Genomic DNA, 21891 nt, shown 5'->3' with positions numbered 1-21891 from the left:
GCATGTTTAGATGCCTTTATAACCTGCTGAAATACTCTGTGCTGGTCAGAGGTGAATCATTGACAAACCAAAAAGGAAAATTCTCTTTCCTACATACTAAAGCCATGCTTAGTCATTGATATCTTCATATTTATCAAGATAAATTGTACGTTACATTTCATGTAAATGTGTAAATTGACAATCAAACATATTCAAATAGGATTAATGCTTGCTTTTGATTAAGATTTTGTCTCTTCATTGTTTTCCAATTAAGACTGGGTGATAACAAACTGACTTCAGGGAGACGCTGAGCTTAGGGTGCACAAAGCCACCCAACCTGTCTTTAAGGTTCATGTATCTAGTGGCAATTCTACAATCTGCTGAATTTATCTATGCCTGTATGTTATTATGCATTCTATTTACATGGTCGCTTGTAATGTATAGTTTAAAACTTGTTTCCTGCAATTTTAGGCTATTATTTCTCGTCATATCCAGCACAGGGCAGGTTAATAGCATATTCCCTTCCTTGCTGCCTTCTCTCAGCTTTTTTTAGCTACTTTCTTCCAACCTGTAATAATATGTCATGTTTTCCAGATCTTTGTCTGTTTTAGTTCCTTTTTCTGGACTCTGTCCAGATGTGCACAACTTTTTGTAAGTAGCATTTTCCAAGACTGGATGAAGTTGTCCAGCTGACATCAAGTGGACCAAAAGAAAATTCAACATGCCTTGAACAACAAGGTGTGAGACTTGTTGTTTCAGATTGTGTGCTGCAGAACTCCCCCCTCACCTGTTACTGCCCATGCTGTGTCTGTATAGCTGAACTTTGACACTTGTCCCTACTGAGCAGTAGTCTCTTTTCAGCATCACCTTTCCAGTTTATTAAGAACTTTTTAATACAGTTTAATGCAGTTTTCAATATACTTGCAATTTCTCCTAAGTTGTGTCATCTTCAAATGTCATGTTTGTTTTCTATTCCATGATACAAATCAATAATAAGAACACTGAACCAAACACAGGAGAGATCATTGTGAAACCTGTACTGAAGTATCATTCTAGTTAGATAATGTGGAAGGGTTTTGAGTTTGCTTGTTGTAACTCTGTCACTGTACCTTTATTTTCTTTTTATGGTGGACAGTGCTAAGAGCCTGATGAGGTCAAGATAAATTACCTCTCTTATTATATTTACATACAAAAAGTTTACATTTTTTTTTCAGCATTACTATGGATATATTCAGTCAATATATTTTAACATACAAAAGTTACAGAATGTAAATGAATGCAATTATTTCAAATGAATGAGCATTATTTTAGTAGAAAAATGCAGTTAAAGTCATATATTTGTTGATACTAGAAATGTACTCTTTTCAGCTTGTTCATGCAGCTTTTCCTGCAAAAAAAAAAGGCTTCCCTGGAAAGGTGAGTGTATGAAAATCTTCAATGAAATCAACATAAGTATCTTAACAGTTCATAGGTAACCAAGGAGTAGATCTCAAGGTTTCTAAAAGAAAAATGACAGGTTTTTAAGTAGACTTCACAGCTGTAGACAGCTAGTTTTCTCTATGGCATCGCTATTTTCTACACCTTCAGCTTATGAAGATGTGCATGCTGAAATCCTTTGAATTAGTGGCTTTTCCTAGGACTGACTGACTTAAAAGAATTTGGTTAGCAGGGCAGCAGCCTTTCAATACCTGCTGTAAGGAACCAGGTTTGGTTGTCGCTTTGACAAAAATGGTTTCTACCCTTAATGGTTGTGTAATATATTGTGTAGTGAGATACATTGTAAGAACTTTGCTAACCAATCGTATGGTTAAATAATAATCAAAATTGAAATATTTGAATTGTTTTAAACAGATAACTAGAGGACACCTTCCTGTGTCCATGAAAGAACACTAATGATGATCATATATAACATAACATAACATAACATAACATAACATAACATAACATAACATAACATAACATAACATAACATAACATAACATAACATAACATAACATACTAAATACCTTTGCAAAACAGTCTGCCTTGGATTAGCTTTATTTGGAACACAGACTGTGATTTTGCTTTGGAAATCTTTGTAATTCCTGTGACCTATACAGTTGAGAAAAAACACCAACCCACAGCTATACTTTTCCAAAAGCAGAACAAAGAGAAGAAATAACATACCTTTCAGAAGGGACTTGGTATTATCTGAAACCCTATAATCCAAATCTCATTCTGTTTCTTCAGTTGGTTGAGTGATTTCAGTAGGCGTGCCTGCAATCCAATCAATTTTAAAACAGCTGTAAAAATAGATTTCATTCACTGAAGGACATCCTACTCATGGATTAACATCAACGTTAGTAAACCTAAAAGGGAGTGTGATGAATTTCAAATATCCCAATAGTACCATACAACTTACCCCAAGATTGTGATTTGTCAGTGATTTTTGGGATAACTGCTCCTTTGGAACGCACCACTATCACTGAGGAATAAATATATTTGAAAAATCTTGCTTTATCTAACAGCAGAGAGAGGTTTCTCTGCTAAGAAGATCTTGTGAAACACTATAATAACTGATTAACACTCATCTGGAAGTTTTAAAATGGTGTTTACATAAATAAAATATCATAATCATTTTAGACATACAGAATATGTTATAGCTGAGATGAGCTACGGTAGCCTTGCTAATACTTTGATCTTATGTGTGCTTTCTTGAGAACAAAGGATGTTTTTGTTAGAACTAGTTCTCAGAATATGAGATACATCTCTGAATGGTGACAGCAATTGTTCATGGTGCCTTACTAAGAATACTGTTTCTGGTGACAATAAATTACTTCTCTATTTAAGACATGGTAAATATGGAAGGGTTGAGAGTGGTGGAAGCCCAATATGAAGGACCTTAAGAGAAATATTAGAGTATTTTGCAATGCATTTCCTCCTGTTTTTCAATAAGAAGATATTATTATTACTCTGTGTGTTACAATGAACACACAAAAGGAATACCTAAACAGGAAAAAAACAAAACAAAAGCAAAACCAAAAAACAAGCAGGAAAACCCAGCAAATTTCTTGCTTTCATGATTCCAAAGGCAGAGAGATCACAAATGGAAAGGAAGAAATATACTGGTGCAAAAATCAAGCTTGTACTTAGCTATACTTCAGAAGAATATTCTGAGCTTTACTTAATAAAACACAGTCATGCATATTATCAAGGGAAGTCACAAAGGGCTCCACAGTAAACACACCTGAAACAATCTACCTAGAGGAAAAGTACTTTTTCTTAACTTTCTCTGTGCTGATTTATGTTCGTTAACATGAAAATTTATACAACTTCCAAATCTGAAATCTATTAGACATTAGTAGTATCCCACAGCAATGTGTTCCCTAGGTGGAATATCTATGACGTAGTCATTCAGCTTGTTCTGTGTATTTTCCTCTTTCCTTCTTCACTTTATGAAACTGCTGATCTTTCACATTACTCAATATGCCAAGCCATTTACATTTCTCTGGTAATGTTTTTTGAAATGCTTTCTATTATTGATGTAACCTTTTTTGAGATAAGATGACCAGGACTGAAATCAATTTAACGGGAGAGCATATTACTAATTTATATACATTCAATATTATTTATTCCTCTTTATTTACAATGAACTCTGTATTTTCATAGTTGATTTACATAAAATGAAACCTACTCCAAACATGTAGTTCAATTTTAATGGAAGTATTACAGAAATTAATTCGATCCAGGATTTCTAAATTCTTTTTTTTTTATTTTCCCAGGTCATCTCATTTTAACCCCCTATGCCAAATACTTGCTTCACTCATGCTAGCAGATGTCTAACACCATTTTAATGTAAAATCTGTGTTTTCTATTGATTTAATGGGACGATATTAAAATACTTCCCTGTGCCAGTTATTGAATGTGTAATATCTGTGGAAATCTAGAAGCTTGTAGATTTTATCTCAGCAGCAGTGGATGTAAATTCATTTGTTAGACTAATAGGGAGTTGTGATATTCTTTAGCTTACCTTATTAAATGTTATATTCATTCAGGTGGGATCTGTGTCTTGTCTTAAACTATATACAAAATTGTTTTCTAAAATCCTTCCAGACATTCCATAAAAGTAATTGAAATGGGGAATTCTGAGTCCTTTCTAATACTTGGTATGTGTTACATATGAAAGTCCCCTTCAGGAATAGCATTGCCCTTGGTTGAGGGTTCTCTTCCACAATACTCTCTTGCATTCTTTTTCAAACATATGGTTTTACCATCCACAAAATCACTAAAAATTTAATCTGAAAAGTTCATTTGCTCTCATTCTGCTACCAAAGATGAAAAATGAGAACCCTGCCTATTGATACAAAAGTTCCAAACTGGTACGAAAATAAACAACAGCAGATTGAAATTTCAACAGTACAGAAACATGGAAACCACATGAACATGAACAATAGATTTGATATAATTGTTGTAAAATTATCAGCGATGGCAAGGCATACTTTGGACACCTCTGTCCTAAGTGTTCACTAGGCCTGGAAGGTCTATACCCTGCCAGCTGGAACTCCACAGAAACCAACATGCCTCTGGTTCCCAACTCAGTCATAGTGCGTAATGGCCAACAAAACTTTCACTTCGCAGGCAAATTACCTGGGACGACAGTGTTCTCTCCTGCTTCCTTAGGCTCAATATGCACTACACAGGTAAATGTGAGAAAACTTCTGCTCCTATTTGTGACAGTGGGTAACAGTTTTAGGAATCATTTACTGTAGCTGATGCTGTTCTAATCATAGGCATTACCAGAATTTTGGGGTTGTCCTATGCAGGGACTGGCGTTGGGCTTGGGTTGTAGCTGGGCTTGCACCAGTGGAGCAGCACTCTAGAACTGATAAAGACTGGGAGGCCTCCCATGCCCCCAGGGTGTGCTCAGCTTGCTCTCTGAAATGCCTGTACACCAATGTGTGCAGCATGGGGAATAAGCAGGAGGAGTTAGAAACTTGTGTTTGGTCAGGTGATTATGACCTGGTGGCAATTGCAGAGACATGGTGGGACAGCTCACATGACTGGAATGTGGTCATGGATGGCTATGTCCTTTTCAGAAAAGACAGGCCAGCCAGGCGTAGTGGTGGAGTTGCTCTTTAAGTGAGAGAGCAACTACAATGTATTGAGTACTGTCCAGAGGCAGATGAGGAAAGAGTTGAGAGTCTGTGGGTGAGAATTAAGGGGCAGGCTGGTAGGGGTGATACTGTTTTGGGTGTCTATTACAGGTCACCAGATCAGGGTGAGGAAGTTGATGAGGCCTTCTACAGACAGCTGAGAGCAGCCTCACAGTCACAGGCCCTGGTTGTCATGGGTGATTTTAACTTCCCTGATGTCTGCTGGAAGGACTACTCAGCCAGCCAGCCATGGTCCAGGAGGTTCCTCCAGTGCATTGCTGATAACTTGCTGATACAAATGGTGGAGAAGCTGACTAGGAGAGGAGCACTGCTGGATCTCTTCCTCACTAACATGGAGGATCTGGCTGAAGCAGTAGAGGTGGAGGGCTGCCTTGGTTGCAGCGACCATGAAATGGTGGAGCTCAGGATCTTGTGTGGCAGGAACAGAACAGCAAGCAGAATTGCAACCCTGGACTTCAGCAGGCCGAACTTTGGCATTTTCAAACAATTGCTAGGGAAAATCCCGTGGGCAAGGCTGCTTGGAGGTAGAGGGGCCCAAGATAGTTGGTTAGTGTTCAGGGACTGTTTCTACTGGGCACGAGACCAGAGCATCCTGACACATAGGATCCTAGACACATAGTCAAGGAAGGGAGCCAGGAGACCTGTGTGGTTAAATAGGGAACTGCTGGGTAATCTCAAGTGGAAGAGGAGAGTTTACAGATCATGGAAGGAGGGGCTGACCACTTGGGAAGAATATAAAGCTGTTGTCAGAGGGTGTAGAGAGGCAACTAGGAAAGCTAAGGCCTCCTTAGAATTAAACCTGTCGAGAGGGGTAAAGGACAACAGAAGGAGCTTTTTCAAATATGTGGCAGATAAAACTAACACCAGATGCAATGTAGGTCCACTGATTAATAAGGTGGGTGCCCTGGTGACAGAAGATAGAGAGAAGGCAAAGTTACTGAATGCCTTCTTTGTATCTGTCTACTCTGCCAGAAGCCGTCCTGAGGAGCCCCGTACCGCTGAGGCCCCAGAGGAAGACAGGACAATGGAGGAGTCTGCCTGGGCTGATGAGGACTGGGTTAGGGAGCAATTAGGCAATCTGGACGTCCATAAATCCATATGTCCAGATGGGATGCATGCACGGGTGCTTAGGGAGCTGGCTGAAGTCATTGCTAGAACACTCTCCATCATCTTTGCCAAGTCTTAGGAAATGGGAGAGGTGCCTGAGGACTGGAGGAAAGCAAGTGTCCCTCCAATCTTCAAAAAGGGCAAGAAGGAGGATGTGGGTAACTATAGACTGGTCAGCCTCACCTCCATCCCTGGGAAAGTGATGGAACAACTTAACATTGGTGCCATCTCAAGGCATATCAAGGATAAGAGGGTATTAGGGGCAGTTAACATGGCTTCGCCAAGGGGAAGTCGTGCTTGAGCAACCTCATAACCTTTTATAAGGACATAATGAGGTGGATGGATGATGGCAGACCGATGGATGTGGTCTACCTTGACTTCAGTAAAGCATTTGACACAGTCTCCCAGAGCATCCTTACAGCTAAACTGAGGGAGTGCAGTCTGGGTGATTGGGTAGTGAGGTGGACTGTGAATTGGCTGAAGGAAAGAAGCCAGAGAGTCATGGTCAGTGGGGCAGAGTCTAGCTGGAGGCCTGTATCTAGTGGAGTGCCTCAAGGGTCAGTACTGGGGCCAGTTTTATTCAATATATTCATCAATGATTTGGATGAGGGAATAGAGTGTACTATCAGCAAGTTTGCTGATGACACCAAGATGGGAGGAGTGGCTGACACGCCAGAAGGCTGTGCTGCCATCCAGCGGGACCTGGACAGGCTGGAGAGTTGGGCAGGGAAAAATTTAATGAAATATAACAAGGGAAAGTGTAGAGTGTTGCATCTGGGTAGGAACAACCCCAGGTTCCAGTATAAACTGGGGAATGACCAATTAGAGAGCAGTGTAGGGGAAAGGGACCTGGGGATCCTGGTGGACAGCAGGATGCCCATGAGCCAGCACTGTGCCCTTGTGGCCAGGAAGGCCAATGGCATTCTGGGGTGTATTAGAAGAGGGTGGTTGGTAGGTCGAGGGAGGTTCTCCTCCCCCTCTACTCTGCCCTGGTGAGACCACGTCTGGAATATTGTGTCCAGTTCTGGGGCCCTCAGTTCAAGAAGGACAGGGAACTGCTTGAGAGAGTCCAGCACATAGCAACAAAGATGCTCAAGGGAGTGGAGCATCTTCCTTATGAGGAAAGGCTGAGGGAGCTGGGTCTCTTTAGTTTGGAGGAGACTGAGGGGTGACCTTATTAATGTTTACAAATATGTAAAGGATGAGTGTCACGAGGATGGAGCCAGGCTCTTCTCAGTGACAGCTAATGGTAAAACAAGGGGTAATTTGTGCAAACTGGAACACCAGAGGTTCCACTTAAATTTGAGAAGAAACTTCTTCTCTGTGAGGGTATCAGAACACTAAAACAGGCTGCCCAGGGGGTTGTGGAGTCTCCTTCTTTGAAGACATTCAAAACCCACCTAGACACATTCCTGTGTAACCTCATCTACATGCTCCTCCTCCGGCAGGGGGATTGGACTAAATGATATTTTGAGGTTCCTTCCAATCCCTAACATTCTGTGATTCTGTGGACTTGATGTTCATTGTGGGTCTGCTCCAAATCAGGACATTCTGTGATTCTGTGATATCTGTAATAACATATGTTACTACACAAACCCATAGTGGAGGTCCAGCAACTTGTGTTGTTTTGAGCATGATGTGTTTTGAAGAGGTTTTGTCTGCTGAATCCTTTCTAATACAGCATACCTGCAGAATGTGTTATGTTATGCTCATCTGCACATCCACAAAGGAGCAAAGAGATACAATGGCAGGGGGGCAGCTTTCTTTCAGGCCCATCACAGGAGCCATCAGCCCATAAAAGGCCCATCTCAAGGTGACCAGAGGGCACTGGAGCACAAAAGCAGTCAAGAAATGCAAATTAAGGACTGAAAAGACAGGACAGCCTATCAGACCTGTTCCAGGAGAATCTGAGCCCCACTGTCCAGGTGTGAAACCCATTGAGATGAATCAATGCTGGAGCCTTTTTGGACTGATGGGGGTTGCTGCCTAGTGGTGTGGGACATTATGAGATGCAGGAGAAGATTTTGGGATTGCACAGGAATTACTGTGGAAGGTTTAGTGGAAGAACTAAAGGATGGAAAAGGGAGGAATTTAGGTGATTTGGTGTGAACAAGTGTGGGAAAAATAGAGAAATAAGCGGATAAAAAGGGCCTGTCACATGTAAATAGTTTGTTGATGGGTATGCTTGTGTGGCCACACCTTGTGCCTGATCAGTGCAGTCTGTTCTGTCTTCTTATTAAATTCCTTCCCAGCTCTTTCTTGGGTGAGGGTCTCTCTACTCTCTGTGCATGTGTGTGTATGGGGGTCTGAGTTCATCAGCTGGAGTCAGACAGTGGGTTGGAGGGTCTGTGTGTCTGTGGTGCCAGGGACTGGAGCATATGCAGACACGTGAGTGTGTAAACACTAACAAAGATCAAACCAGATGCGTTAGTGAGTGGATGAAGTGGCCAGGGAGCCGTGTGTTCATGTCTCTGTGTGTATGTCTAAGGGTGAGAACATGGGAGGAGATGACTGCTGGAGGGACCCAGGGAGGCCCAGCCAGCTCTAGAGAAAGAGCTGAAAGATCATGGGGTCTTGGGGAGGGTCTCTAGAGGTGAGAGCTGCTGGTGTTTGTGTGTCTCATGGGGGGTTGGCTACTGAGGGCTTCACTGCTTTCAGGCATTTGGATTCAGCCACATTTTCCCTCTCAGAACGTACAAATCTTTTGGTGTGAAGTGTCATCACTGGTGGAGGCTCTTCTCCTAAAGTGTTCCACTGTGCCCTCTTCTGGCTCCACCACCCCAGTCATAGACAATGAAAATTTCACTTAAAAAGTAATTTTATGTCTCTCCACTACAAAGCTGACAAAATAAAGTGTTCTGCATGAGTCTAATTTCAAATCTCAGGTTAGTGCCCTTACCTCACAAATGGAAGCCAGATGCAGTTCTGCCAAAATTTAACATATAATAAATAAAAGGACTTTACAGACATGTTATCAACTATATCCTATATATAATCTATAGTTTGCTCATACTTCAGTTAATGTATTTTTTCTTCACAACAGTTACTGCAAAGTTACAGTAACCTGAAGATCCAGTGAACTGTCAGTAGAGTGGTTGTTGTTTTGACAGACATTGAAGACCTCCATGTGTGAGGGTGATGATGGAAAAGCTAAGCCTGTAGCCAGTTACAGTATCGCCTTTATGTTCAAGGTTGTCTGCAAGCAAATAGCTTTCCCTTTATGCACTTTGCATATTCAGTCATTCTTAGGGTGAGCGTAATTAGGGTGATTAAAAGACTTGTTAAGAAGTCAGACTGTTTTGAATAACTTTAAAAATTACATATTCATTTACAACATTTTTTGTGGGTTATTTTCAAAATGTTTGAAACACATCTGTGTTGAGAGTCTTGGATTTCAATCAAGTTTGAAATGACAGATTTGCCTAGTAACAGCAGTGGTTCAAAGTATCAATGTTTTCCTGGCAACACTGATATCAGAGCATTAATGTTGTTTTAAGACTACCTGTGAGTATAGCACACAGTTTATATTTAGAAAGAAAATCCCTCTGGGATTCCATAAATCTGTAAAATGGTCAGACTTCCATGCTGCTATGGTCCACTGCACAACAACATTTCTGTGTGTGACTCAGGAATAAAAGTGCTAGATCAGCTTCATATTAAAAAGCCAGAACTTTTATTTGAAATGTGGGTTTTTTTCTTCATCATGAATGAAGTTTTAATTTTGTGTACTGCTTATTGATCTATCTTCATTTATTTGTTGTTCTGTTGGTGACTTTAACATAATAATAAAGGAAAATCAACCTTCTTTTCTTTTAATTAAAATAAAATATTTCACCTTTGACATTCAGGCGGAGACAGCTTCTCTTTAAGATTTGTAGAGTGGTGAGCTTTTGTATGATTTCATGGTCAAGCACCAATGGCGGTAACTTTAATATCAATGTGTATCTTTTTATAAGTATCATAAGGTAACAGTAGAAAAGAATTTATAATTCCAGTTATGGAGAAAGTATTACCTATGTTGCTACATATCTTTACAGTCAAGAAGCAGCCCTACATGTTTTTTCGTGGTCAAAGGTTCACACTACTGCATATGATTTAAAAATGAAATATTGTTGGTAAATGTTTAAATGGAACTTATACTGATACCCGTTACTAATTGGATCTTACTCAAACCTGACCTACTTATGTTAGGCAGAAGAGTCACAGCAAAACTTTTTAACAAGCATTATGGATAAAGTGAGCACTCACATACTAGAATGTGTTTCTAGGTTTTGTAGAAAATTACACTCTTATGGCTACAAGCTAAACCAAGCTTTTACTTTACTTATTGAACTGTCTTTATCTCAAACCATGAGTTTCCTCACTTTCACTCTTCTGATTCTCTCTCTCCCCAATCCCATCAGCGGTGGGCAAGGGGAGCGGTGAGTGAGCGAGCGAGCAGCTGTGCAGTGCTTAGTTGCCAGCTGGGGTTAAAACATGACAACATTTAAAAAAACCACATTATAACAATGTATCATCCTGAATTCGGTAATCCTCACTTTAAAAAAAAAAAAGGTTTTTTTGCACTTCAGTTTCACTGACTGATTGAACTTCTGCAGGTAAAATGCAAACTGGGCTTTTTTCAGTATGAGACAGTTCTCAATGAGTCTTTCATGTTTCAGCATCTCACTTAGAAAGTTTATATGGTATCTAACTGATAAATACAACTGATTTCCAAAGCCCACAAATGAACAAACCAATATGAGTATAAATACTATCTACTGTATTTGTCAGAAATTTGCAGGGTCCTGGAGAATGACAGTCGGTCCCATAACAGGTAAAGAGGAATTTTTTTTTTTTTTTTTTTTGAATTGTGTTTCATTATACTAGTTGTAGTGTCCGTGTCTGAGTTTTGTTTTCAGCTTTTTATTATGATAGGCATACAAAAATGGACAGGCCATTCATGAAACTTCAGTTTAATTTTAGACAAAGAGGAAATTAACAAATTGCAAACACATAAATACTGCACAGATAAATTAAGCACCAGTCTTGGCAAAATGATATTCTCACTTTTATATAAGGAATTTCCTCTGTCTTAAAACATTCATAGCTATTGGATTCTAAATCATGAGAAGCAAAAAAATCATACACTTATAGAGTGTGCTTGAATATTTGTGCCAAATCTTGCTTTAATTTAAATGTCTCCATTTATTTCTACACACATGGAGCAAACTGGAGCACAAACCGTATGAATGAGGATGTTCATTTTGCCTTACTGTAGTTCTGTGACTGTACACCAAGTTTATATAGAAAGAATCAAGACACTGTGCATGCTATGTCAATATTACCTGCTCTGATTTACATTTATGATGATGTAAAGAATGCATCTTTACTGCTACTACAGTGTTCTAGAAACATTATTGTATTATGGGCACTCAGAGGCTTGATCTTACGTACTTACTTCCAAATAAATACACTTAAATGAAAGTAAAAACATTATGCATGACTGTGATGTCAAAATGGTTAGTGTTTTATCTTATTCTCATTAAAAGTACCAATTACCATCCATAGACCTGCAAAATCTTAATGACATGAAAGAAAGGTACATAAAAAAAATTCCCTGTATTCCACAGAGGTTGAAAGGTAAGCCTAAACAAGGTGAACTAAAACATAGAAATTATCCTCTTTGGATGCTTTCTTCCTCCTAGCAGTGGTGAAACTGGGGTCACATTGGGCTCCCCCAGAGAAGCAGCAGCAAGAGCAGGCTGCTTTGCTGGGGTGGTGAGGTCAGCAGCAAGGCAGCGGGGGCAATGGCCCCACTGACCAGCAGTGACGTCCCACAGTCCCTGAGCAAGAAGAGCAGAGCAGGTCCAGGGACATATGGCCAATATGTCAACCAGCAGCCAAGTCCATAAGCAGTAAGGCAGGTCCAAGACCAAGCCAGGAGGTCCAGATCAGTGGGGTAGGTCCAGACCAGTGAGGTACATGGCCAGGCACCTGCATAGCTGCAGCACAGCCCAGGCAGGGACCAACAGTGATTGCCCAGCTTTATGCAGCTCCTAAGTGAAAGTGGACAAAAGGGAACAGACGATGCTAAGGCTTCTTACAGCCCTTCCTCCAACAGCTCTCTGACTCAAGGCCGCATAGCCACACTGTCAGTGCTGGCCCTGAGCCCAGGCAGCCAAAACCCTGAGAGGGGATTCTGACACCAACATCCTCTGCTTAATCCTTTCTCATACCCTGATTGCAGCTGGGAAGTGGGAAACCAAAGATCTCTTACGATTTGGGCACTACTAAGACAGTGACTTGTCACCCTCACAAGAGTGAGCATTCATGCTGTATTGTTATTTCCCATAGTGACCCAACATATGTATCAAATAGAATCCAACACTTTATATGGGCTGTACATGTGTATCACATAATGCAAGAACATATTCTAAAATCTTCTTATCATCTGTCTGGAAACCTTTGGCTACTCAACAGGCTACCACTAGATCAGAGGTTTGATTTCTTCTCGAGAGATGGCATTAATTGCACACAAAATCTGTGTTCTGTTCTGTCAGTCTATTTCTTTCCTAATGCTCATATAAATAAAAAGTATTACAAAAAATAATAAAACACAGTGTGATTTATTTGTTTCTGGTTGTTGCCTTCCAGGGCTCAGAATTTTTCAAGAATCAACTAAAGGTGTGCTCTGTGCAACCTAAGAGCTTTTATTTTGAATGAAACATGCACATTGGTAGCATGTTATGATGAATTTGAATATAACCTACTCTGTAAAAACAACTCTGCCTCTAAAATTTGAGAGGTCCTATCTCAATATTTTAATCATTACAAAGTTACTACAGCCTCTTTTCATTTCTGTATCAGATAATGAAACTCTAGAGTAATTATGATTTTATTATATGTATTCTTGTTTAAGCAATTCCAGTCCTCTCTGCAGTCTATTAATCAGCTTCCAAACTCTACAAATCAGTATAACACTAAGTGCATTGTGGTGAAGTTTAACTGAAAAAGGCAGATATAAGTATCACATAAATCCTTGCAATTTGAAGTGACACCCATAGCTCAGGGCATTAGCACTGGATTAAAGTTACTATACAATATAATTGTTTATGCTGTTTTGCAGTGTAATACAGACAAGACTACACAATCAAAGCTTTCACAGACATAAACAGACATCACACACTGTAATTATATTTGTCTGCAAGATTATAATAATCATAGATGGCAGGTATTATAAGGCAGTTCTTTTTTTCCTTCTTAACCCATTCAGTATACTCATCTCACTCCAAAAGCAACTTCCAGTAAGGGGGTAAAAGCCTCTTTTTGATATATTCTTGTCATGGGAATTTTCTATAGAATAGATGCAAAAGCAAAACGCTAATTTACTTGTTGCCTTTTCACTTACTTAGAGTTATAATGTGTAATATTTCCTTTTGACTAAAATCTTCTCTTTCACTTTTTTCTGAGAACTTTTCAGGAACTTAAAGCACAAGACCATAAAACAGCTTCAGAAATGACATTCATAAGCAAAGTTTTATATGTGACTTAGAATTACCACAGTGTTGTACTGTGTAAATCACGCATAAGGATTTTATCTTAAAGCTACTGAATGCACTTCTCTTTTTAGAATGTAGATAATCCTTTTTATGCTAAATGTAACAAAACCTTTCTTGCAGTGAGAGAGCACACGTACAAACTGACATCAGGAAATGGATGAAACTGAGAGTCCTTACATAATAATAAAAATATGAATTTTCTCTATTTTTCCAGGGTTTTTCTGTAGAAAACCTTGACACCTTTGTGTTTTGCAGACTCAACGCCATGACAGGCACAAGAAACTGGAAGGATATGAGGAATTAGAACACTGGAATGTTGTAGAACTTGGCCTACAATAAGACATTAAAAAGCTAGGAGGTGATTAACAGTGGGCAGTTCATTTTACAAAAAGTGGTTATAAAAATGGTTTGAGGAGTGTTTAGTGTGTTACAGAGAGGAGTAACAGGCTAGAAAGGGATAAAAATAAGAAGGATATTTTACTAAGCTATGGAGAGTGACATGAGTGATGGAAGAAATGGAAGACCATTCTCTTGGAACAACCAGTAAATTGAATTTTAAAAAAAATCTAAAAAGCATGCTTTTACAAATTGATCCATCTAAAACTTGTTTTAGTCAATTAATTGAATAAGTCTTTATGTGAACTAATACAGGACAGGGGAAAGCATTATATGCTTCCCCAAAACATCATTCAAAGATAAATTTTTAATGGCTGAACTTCCATTACAATTTTTAGTACTAACATCATTAAGTATTTATTAAACCAATGCACCAGGTATCTTACTGTCATGTACTTTAAAAACAAATATAAAAATACAGTTCTCACCACAGACAACTTGCATGAAATGTGAAGTTCAGGTAAGTAAGTAAGAAGCAAATGAATGTTCAGTTACAAAGTTTTTGGATACAGAATTTCTTTCTTTGCCATTAAAACAAATTTTAATGAATTTTTTTTACTAATTGTCTCCAGCTGCTGTGTTCATGATTCATTAGCTATTGCCTGATAGTCGTCTTACCAGAATAGGGTTTTGCAATTTGTCTACATATTTAAGAAAACAAGGCAGCACAGAGGTTCATTGGCTTCCCCCTGGACTGAATGAGTGCAAAAAGTGTGGATAAGGTAATGCCATGTTTCTGGCCTCTTTGGCCCCAAATGTTAACTAGGAGAGTTGACAGAAAGGGATGGAGCTCTGAATGATCACAACCAAATCACATAGTATGTAGAAGATTATGTATCATGTTAGCTGCTGATTTTTGAGGATTTAGAAATTTTTAAGCACCACATCGTGTTTATAAATATGTAAAGGGTGAGTGTCAGGAGGATGGAGCCAGGCTCTTCTTGGTGACAACCTACGATAGGACAAGGGGCAATGGGTACAAACTGGAACACCAGAGGTTCCGCTTAAATTTGAGAAGAAACTGCTTCTCAGTGAGAGTGACAGAACACCGGAACAGGCTGCCCAGGGAGGTTGTGGAGTCTCCTACTCTGGAGACATCCAAAACCCGCCTGGACGCCTTCCTGTGTAACCTCATCTAGGTGTTCCTGCTCTGGCAGGGGGATTGGACTACATGATCTTTCAAGGTTCCTTCCATTCCCTAACATTCTGTTATTCTGTGATTCTGTGATATACTCTGTATCCCAAAGAAATCCAGCCTGCTTGCAGTCCACATTGTTTGATTATAGATTTTTGGAGCATAGTCCTTTAGAAAATCTGTCACTAATCCTGAAAGAAGTGTGTCTGATATAAAAATTCATTCCCGGAGTTTCTCCTTTTTGAGGCAGCTCTGCACCTTCCCTCAGAAGCAAAAGAATGACATGTAACCACAAAGATACACAAAATTATTAATAACTACCACTTTATTTGTCAATATAATGGAAACCAGATGACTAGGCAGCTTATGTTTTTCATCTCATAATGAAACTAAAAGCTTCCAAGCTACATATCAAGTATTTTAATTGTGAACTTTTGATGAGACCTTTAAAATAAAAGAACTGGAGTTTTGTTTGGAGCTGGAAGTCTAAAACTGATATTGAAAATAAACTACATCCATCTCTGATTGATAACAGATATTTTGTTTTTACAGTGCTTTTTCAAAATATTTTGTTTGTGATGTAATAAAAGATTATGAAGAAAGACTAAATTTTTCTCTGTTGTTAATAAACAAAAACCCCATCTAAGTTGTAATCTCCTTTGGTTTTCTACTATACTAGTTCTGAATACCTGCAATATCACTTGAGGCTGCTGAGAACATAGTTGGAATTTAGGTCTCCCTTTACTTCTTGGTTTGAGAATGAATGATCCCTCTTAAGACACCAGAATGTTCTGGACTGAAGTAACTTTTATTTTTAACAGGTTGTGCTTAGCAGTTACATAGAATAAAGAATAAAGGATAAAGATCTACCACCTCCTTTCCTCTTAGATATTTTTCTCACCTTAGTTTTTGTCATTCCGAGTAATACCAGAATATCACAAAGGAACCAGCAGACCCTGGAGAAGTGAGTGTCTTTTTTTTTTTTTTCCCCTTACAAATACTTTATACAACCTCTGACACCAAGGCAATAAACAGGTAGGAGGAGGATGGTTTAATTTTCACCTTACACCAGTTTTGGACCATCTAACATAACGAAAACAGGAAGTTGGAAAACATAAAGTAGAAAAATAAGCTAAGGAAAGAATTTTATGAGATATACAAATAGGGTTATGTCTTTCAGTCTTCATTTCTAAGTGACAAAATAATGTCTGGAGCAGCTCTAATCACAGGAGGACACTTCAGGGAAACAAGAAAGTGCTATGGTTGAAAAACTGGACCAGTGATACTGGTGGACTCTCCTCTTCATAGGACATTTTTGTTGTCTTGTTTTAAGCATGAATTTACAGTGGAAGTTTTGAGATGGGGAGTCCATTAGCTGTTTGTCTCCATTTCCAGCCTCCCTGGAAAAGAATCCCAAGGCAGTTACGCAGCAGCTGGAGTATGTGTTGAGGCCTTTGCCAGCCCAGGCTGCTCCCATCCTACTGCTGTACATGGAGCGCGGCCTCATTGCCTGAACCTCTTCAGGCGATGATTGTCTCCAGCAGGGGACATGGCACAGGAAAGAGCTTCAGTTTGCCCTTACAGTGTCTCTTCCAGTTTATATTGAAGATGAATCATCTTCTCTCCCAACTTAATTTCAGAGGTTTGCTATTATGCTTGAACAGCAAATCATTCTGGAGACTAATTACAGCCTCTGTTTGCCGTCAGTGAATTATCGAAAGGCGAGCCAGTCCCTTTTAAAGGCTGTTTCCCACCCTGAGTCATCCACATAGGATTCCCATTGAATTCAAAGAGAATTGCATGCACTTGCCCAAGGGCAGAATTCACCCCCAACTTCAGACTGTGAACTTAGCAAATTCTTGAAACCAGCTAGCTGATATGCCATAGAAACTGTACTGACCTCAATATATCTCCCTGAGATGGTAATTAAGGAATGTAAAACAGAGCCTTCTAGGAATTCACTGCAAAGAACAGAAAGTGATACTTGAAAAGTATCACTTTCTAGGTTTAATACTATGCACATTGCCACCTTATAACTTTCCAAGAACACACTGAATGTGTTTTTGCCTTCTCAAAATGTTTGCAAGAATACACATAGTATCCAATGAGTGGAAATAATAAAAAATAGTAGGATAATGCTCATGGTTAATGGAACATAATCCATCTATGTTATTTTAGATGCATTTGTGATTGATCCCTGATCAAATACTGATGTTGAAAGTGTAGCTTTTTTTCTACAATAAAATATATAGGTAGCGATTACATGAAGGGATTTAAGATGCTAGGATCCTTCATGAAAAATAATTCCTGTCTGTAGCTGTGATAAATTAACACAAAAACTTGTCTGTAGACGTGGTGTTTTCAGCAGGTTTTTTTTAGGCGTTGCAGGTGAAGAGAGGGTCTATATATCAAGAGACACATGGTAAACAGCAGAAGTGCCTCTTGCGCTTAAGATTTCTTGTAGTCATAAACCAAGTCTGACTGTGTGCCATCCTGAAAGGCTTTTTAGAGATCACTCCTGTTATGATCCCTTTCAGAGCAAGTAACTCACCATCTGAGCCAAGCTGTATTTCTTTCTTCTTGCAGGGCTGGCATCCCTGGCAGGCCTCACACTGAGGGCAGGCAGCTGCTTTACCTGTTTGACTCACGGGAGACTGGTTAACCCTATGCTCACTATCCGTTTACATATTATCATAGGATAAATTAAAGACTGTATCTCAGCCATCCCTCCATTGTGAGGCTCAGAAATCACCGCCAAAAGTGAATATCCCATGATCTTCTAAAAACTCAGGGTTATGTAATAACTCGTTACCTACCTGGTAAAAAAGATGTGGATCATTCATATTTGTACTTTATTGAAATTTAACTGAATTCCAACTCTGTAATCCCATATTTCAGATCCACTGCTAAAACACAGATCAGCTGATTTGGAACCCTGACTGAGTTTTTCACAAATCTAACTTGGACTTGAGTTTTAGTTCTAGCCAGGCTTTCTGCCACCACTCACTCCTCTGTGCTGTCGTGCACTCTGGAGGCTGGATGTCAGCCCAGCTTCTGCCTCTGCTTTGTACAGAGGAAAGTGGTGGTTCTAGTTTTGTCCTACAGTTATGGTGCTCATAAGGCTAAGAAAGATACTGCTGTGAAGCATAATATCATTTTCTATTCTGTTCCATTTCTATTCCAGTGCTATCATTTCTGCTCACGGAATTGCACTAATTACCAGTGTTGTACTAAATGTTTTATTTACATCTACAACTTGCAGATCTTGTACGCACTAGCATTTTGCAAATTCATATTTCATCCATGTTGTTTATTTGCATAATCATAGTATTTTACAGTCGATGAGCTGCTTAACTATATTTTAATGAAATTTAACTATATAGGTATGAGGCTTTCTCATAGCTATACCTGAATTTAGGATAATATTTAAAATTGATAGTTACAAGAGTATTACAAAACAGCAAAACTGTTTCATCTCTTGCAGTTACAGTACAAAATACCAGTTACTTCAGCTCATATTTGTCCTCCTGCTTCATTTTCACTTATATTATAAAACTTTTTCTTTAGGATAAATTATTAGTCTGTCCTTTCAAATGTAAAGCTTTAATACTCAGAAAAATTAAGATAAAGTGCAGTCATTAGGCTTTGGTTAGTATCCACATTTTATGTGTAATATATAAATAAATGTTGAGAGAAGAAATTACTCAAAAGTTAAAACATGCATGAAATTAATATGAGTCTAGTATTGATAATTACATTACACATTTGCTTTAATTCCCTACATGAATCAATTTGTTCCAACTCTTCCTTCCTGCACGTTTCCTGCTCATATTTAGTCCTTCAGCCAAGTAAACAGACTAGTCAGCTTTCCTGAAGTGGGGACACAGGAATGAGCTTCAAGTCAGCTCTCTGCATTTCATCTGAAAGTATTCTGTTTATGCTTTTGGAAAAAAACCCCCATATTTGCTACCTCTCTAAATTATTCTAATACATAAAAATATCTAGCCATTTTTTTGTAAAGTGTGATTAACAGCAGAGATTTGAAGGAGTGAACTGGCACAACAGAGAATTTTTATTTGCTCTGCTGCATATCAAAAGGGACTTGTGTCAGGAAGAAGAGGAATAATGAATTGATACTTCAACAAAAGCCTGCACAACTTCTGTAAGCCCAGCTACTTCTTGGTACATCAGTATTATTATCCTTCTTCTAATCATTAGATGAAATACTTCGGCACTCTGAGAACTACTATTATCTAAAAAAAAACAAACCAAAAACCCAAAAAACAACACAAAAAACCCCCTCAACAAAACAAGCCTCTTCCAATTATTACTAAACACTGTCATATAGAGAGATTTTTCCTCTTTGATGACAGCTGTGTTCTTCACAGAATTTTTTTCTTTTTCTTTCTTTTTTTTTACTTCTGTGCCCATTGTCCATTTCTGGAAATACTGATGACAGATACTTTTGGCATGTTGTGCATCTCTAAATGGAACTGTAGCTTGGTATATTTACAATGCGTTGCTTGAAAGTATATTTGTGTATGATCTTCTCAACATGAAGTATAATTAACAGCAGAGAATTGATAAGCCTATTTTAATTTCTTTATTCCAATGAATTGTTGTGTCTGTCCACTTAAGAATCACAGTTACTTCAGTGTGGACTATTAATATTAATATCGTGTTGCTATGACTATCTACAATCATAAGTGATTTCGCTGTTATCTGTAACAGTTACACTAATCAGATCTAAACCTGGCCAAATATTTTTAATATAACCAGGCAGAAGATTGCATGAAAATTTTATACTGTTTTACCTATGAAGAGAGAGAGAACATTTACAGTCTTATTATGTAGGATTACAATTTTTTTCATTAAAATGGTTTAAAATACCTCCGTGGCTGAAATTGAGAACCATTTTTATTGAGGATTAGAAGAAATTCCAGCCTGACAAACAAAACCAGATAGTTTGGAAAGACAAAGTTTGTCTTTCTTTAGAGCATGAACACTTAGGTAAAGTGGTTTATAAATTACATAGTTATCTGGTATTTAAAAAGTAGTGCAAAAAGTTTCATATAAGCGTGTTTAAGCACTGGACTGTAAGTACTTGAAGAAACTGTGCCATAGATTTATCTGTCAGCACTTTGTTGGTAGGTCTGGTAGTTCCAATATAAACTGGGGAATGACCAATTAGAGAGCAGTGTAGGGGGAAGGGACCTGGGGATCCTGGTGGACAGCAGGATGACCATGAACCAGCACTGTGCCCTTGTGGCCAAGAAGGCCAATGGCATCCTGGGGTGTATTAGAAGGGGGTGGTTAGTAGGTCGAGGGAGGTTCTCCTCCCCCTCTACTCTGCCCTGGTGAGACCACATCTGGAATATTGTGTCCAGTTCTGGGCCCCTCAGTTCAATAAGGACAGGGCAACAAAGATGATCATGGGAGTGGAGCATCTTCCTTATGAGGAAAGGCCGAGGGGGCTGGGTCTCTTTAGCTTGGAGAAGTGGAGACTGATGGGTGACCTTATTAATGTTTACAATTATATAAAGAGTGAGTGTCATGAGGATGGAGGCAGGCTCTTCTCATTGACAACCAATGGTAGGACAAGGGGTAATGGGTTCAAACTGGAACACCAGAGGTTCCACTTAAATTTGAGAAGAAACTTCTTCTCAGTGAGGGTATCAGAACACTGGAGCAGGCTGCCCAAGGGCGTTGTGGAGTCTCCTTCTCTGGAGACATTCAAAACCCGCTTGGACAGCTTCCTGTGTAGCCTCATCTAGGTGATCCTGCTCCTGCAGGGGGATTGGACTAAATGATCTTTTGAGGTCCCTTCCAATTCCTAGCATTCTGTGATTCTGTGACTCCAAACAGTATAATATCAATGGTTGTCATCATCAGGTGGGGTTTGCTGAAAGCGGCTTGATATTATTATACACAGTATTGTTGGAACGATAAAGGACTCAGCATTCCGATTCAATGTGAATCACACAAAGCCACTTATTACAGAAACAAGCCTCCTTATATATGCAACTATTCTCTGATCATGCGTCCACGCTCCAAGCATGCATTCGCTAATTGGATATCATCTATGTTCATGAGCTGTCCACGCACTGAAGTCTCACTGCTGATAGGTCCATTGATTTATACCACATTGGGGCCTTGTTATTTCGGAGATGCTTCTCTCCCATGGCAGGTCCTGTTCCCAGCCTTGAAATTCCTGGCTGGTTCAGTAACAAATCCCCATCTAACAGCAACCCCTCCACACGTTATTTCATTGCTAATTAAAAAATACACTTCTGTGCTTGTTTATAGAAAAAAAAAAGAGAGAAATTTATACAAGTGCAATGGAAGGCAGTGCAAGCTCCATCTCAATTAATGAAAAATAGAACACAAGGCTATTATTGTACTTGTCTTGAATGTTGCTATGTGACTGCTGATTAAGTTACACTACTCAAAACAAAGCAAAACACCAAAAACATGTAAATGCTTGAATATATCCAATGACATTTACTATGACTTTCAAGGATGTAGCTAATTTTAGCATGGTATACAAAGCCAAGAAGAGTGGAATAGCCAAACAAGACTT

The 21891-nt window shown here is 39.0% G+C and overlaps 1 long non-coding RNA gene across 1 annotated transcript in view; it reads right to left on the bottom strand.

Annotated features, from left to right (window-relative positions):
- The window catches only part of LOC139828009 (uncharacterized), a 97462-nt gene that overhangs the window by 21276 nt on the left and 54295 nt on the right, over nt 1-21891 (bottom strand). The window contains exon 2 of the long non-coding RNA XR_011739169.1: nt 2146-2235. This is a non-coding gene — a long non-coding RNA (uncharacterized lncRNA). The remainder of the gene's footprint in view (nt 1-2145; nt 2236-21891) is intronic.

The sequence above is a fragment of the Patagioenas fasciata genome, chromosome 5 (assembly GCF_037038585.1).
Source record: "Patagioenas fasciata isolate bPatFas1 chromosome 5, bPatFas1.hap1, whole genome shotgun sequence".
In the NCBI taxonomy this organism is placed as follows: domain Eukaryota; kingdom Metazoa; phylum Chordata; class Aves; order Columbiformes; family Columbidae; genus Patagioenas; species Patagioenas fasciata.
This window is presented reverse-complemented; position numbering and strand designations above follow the sequence as displayed.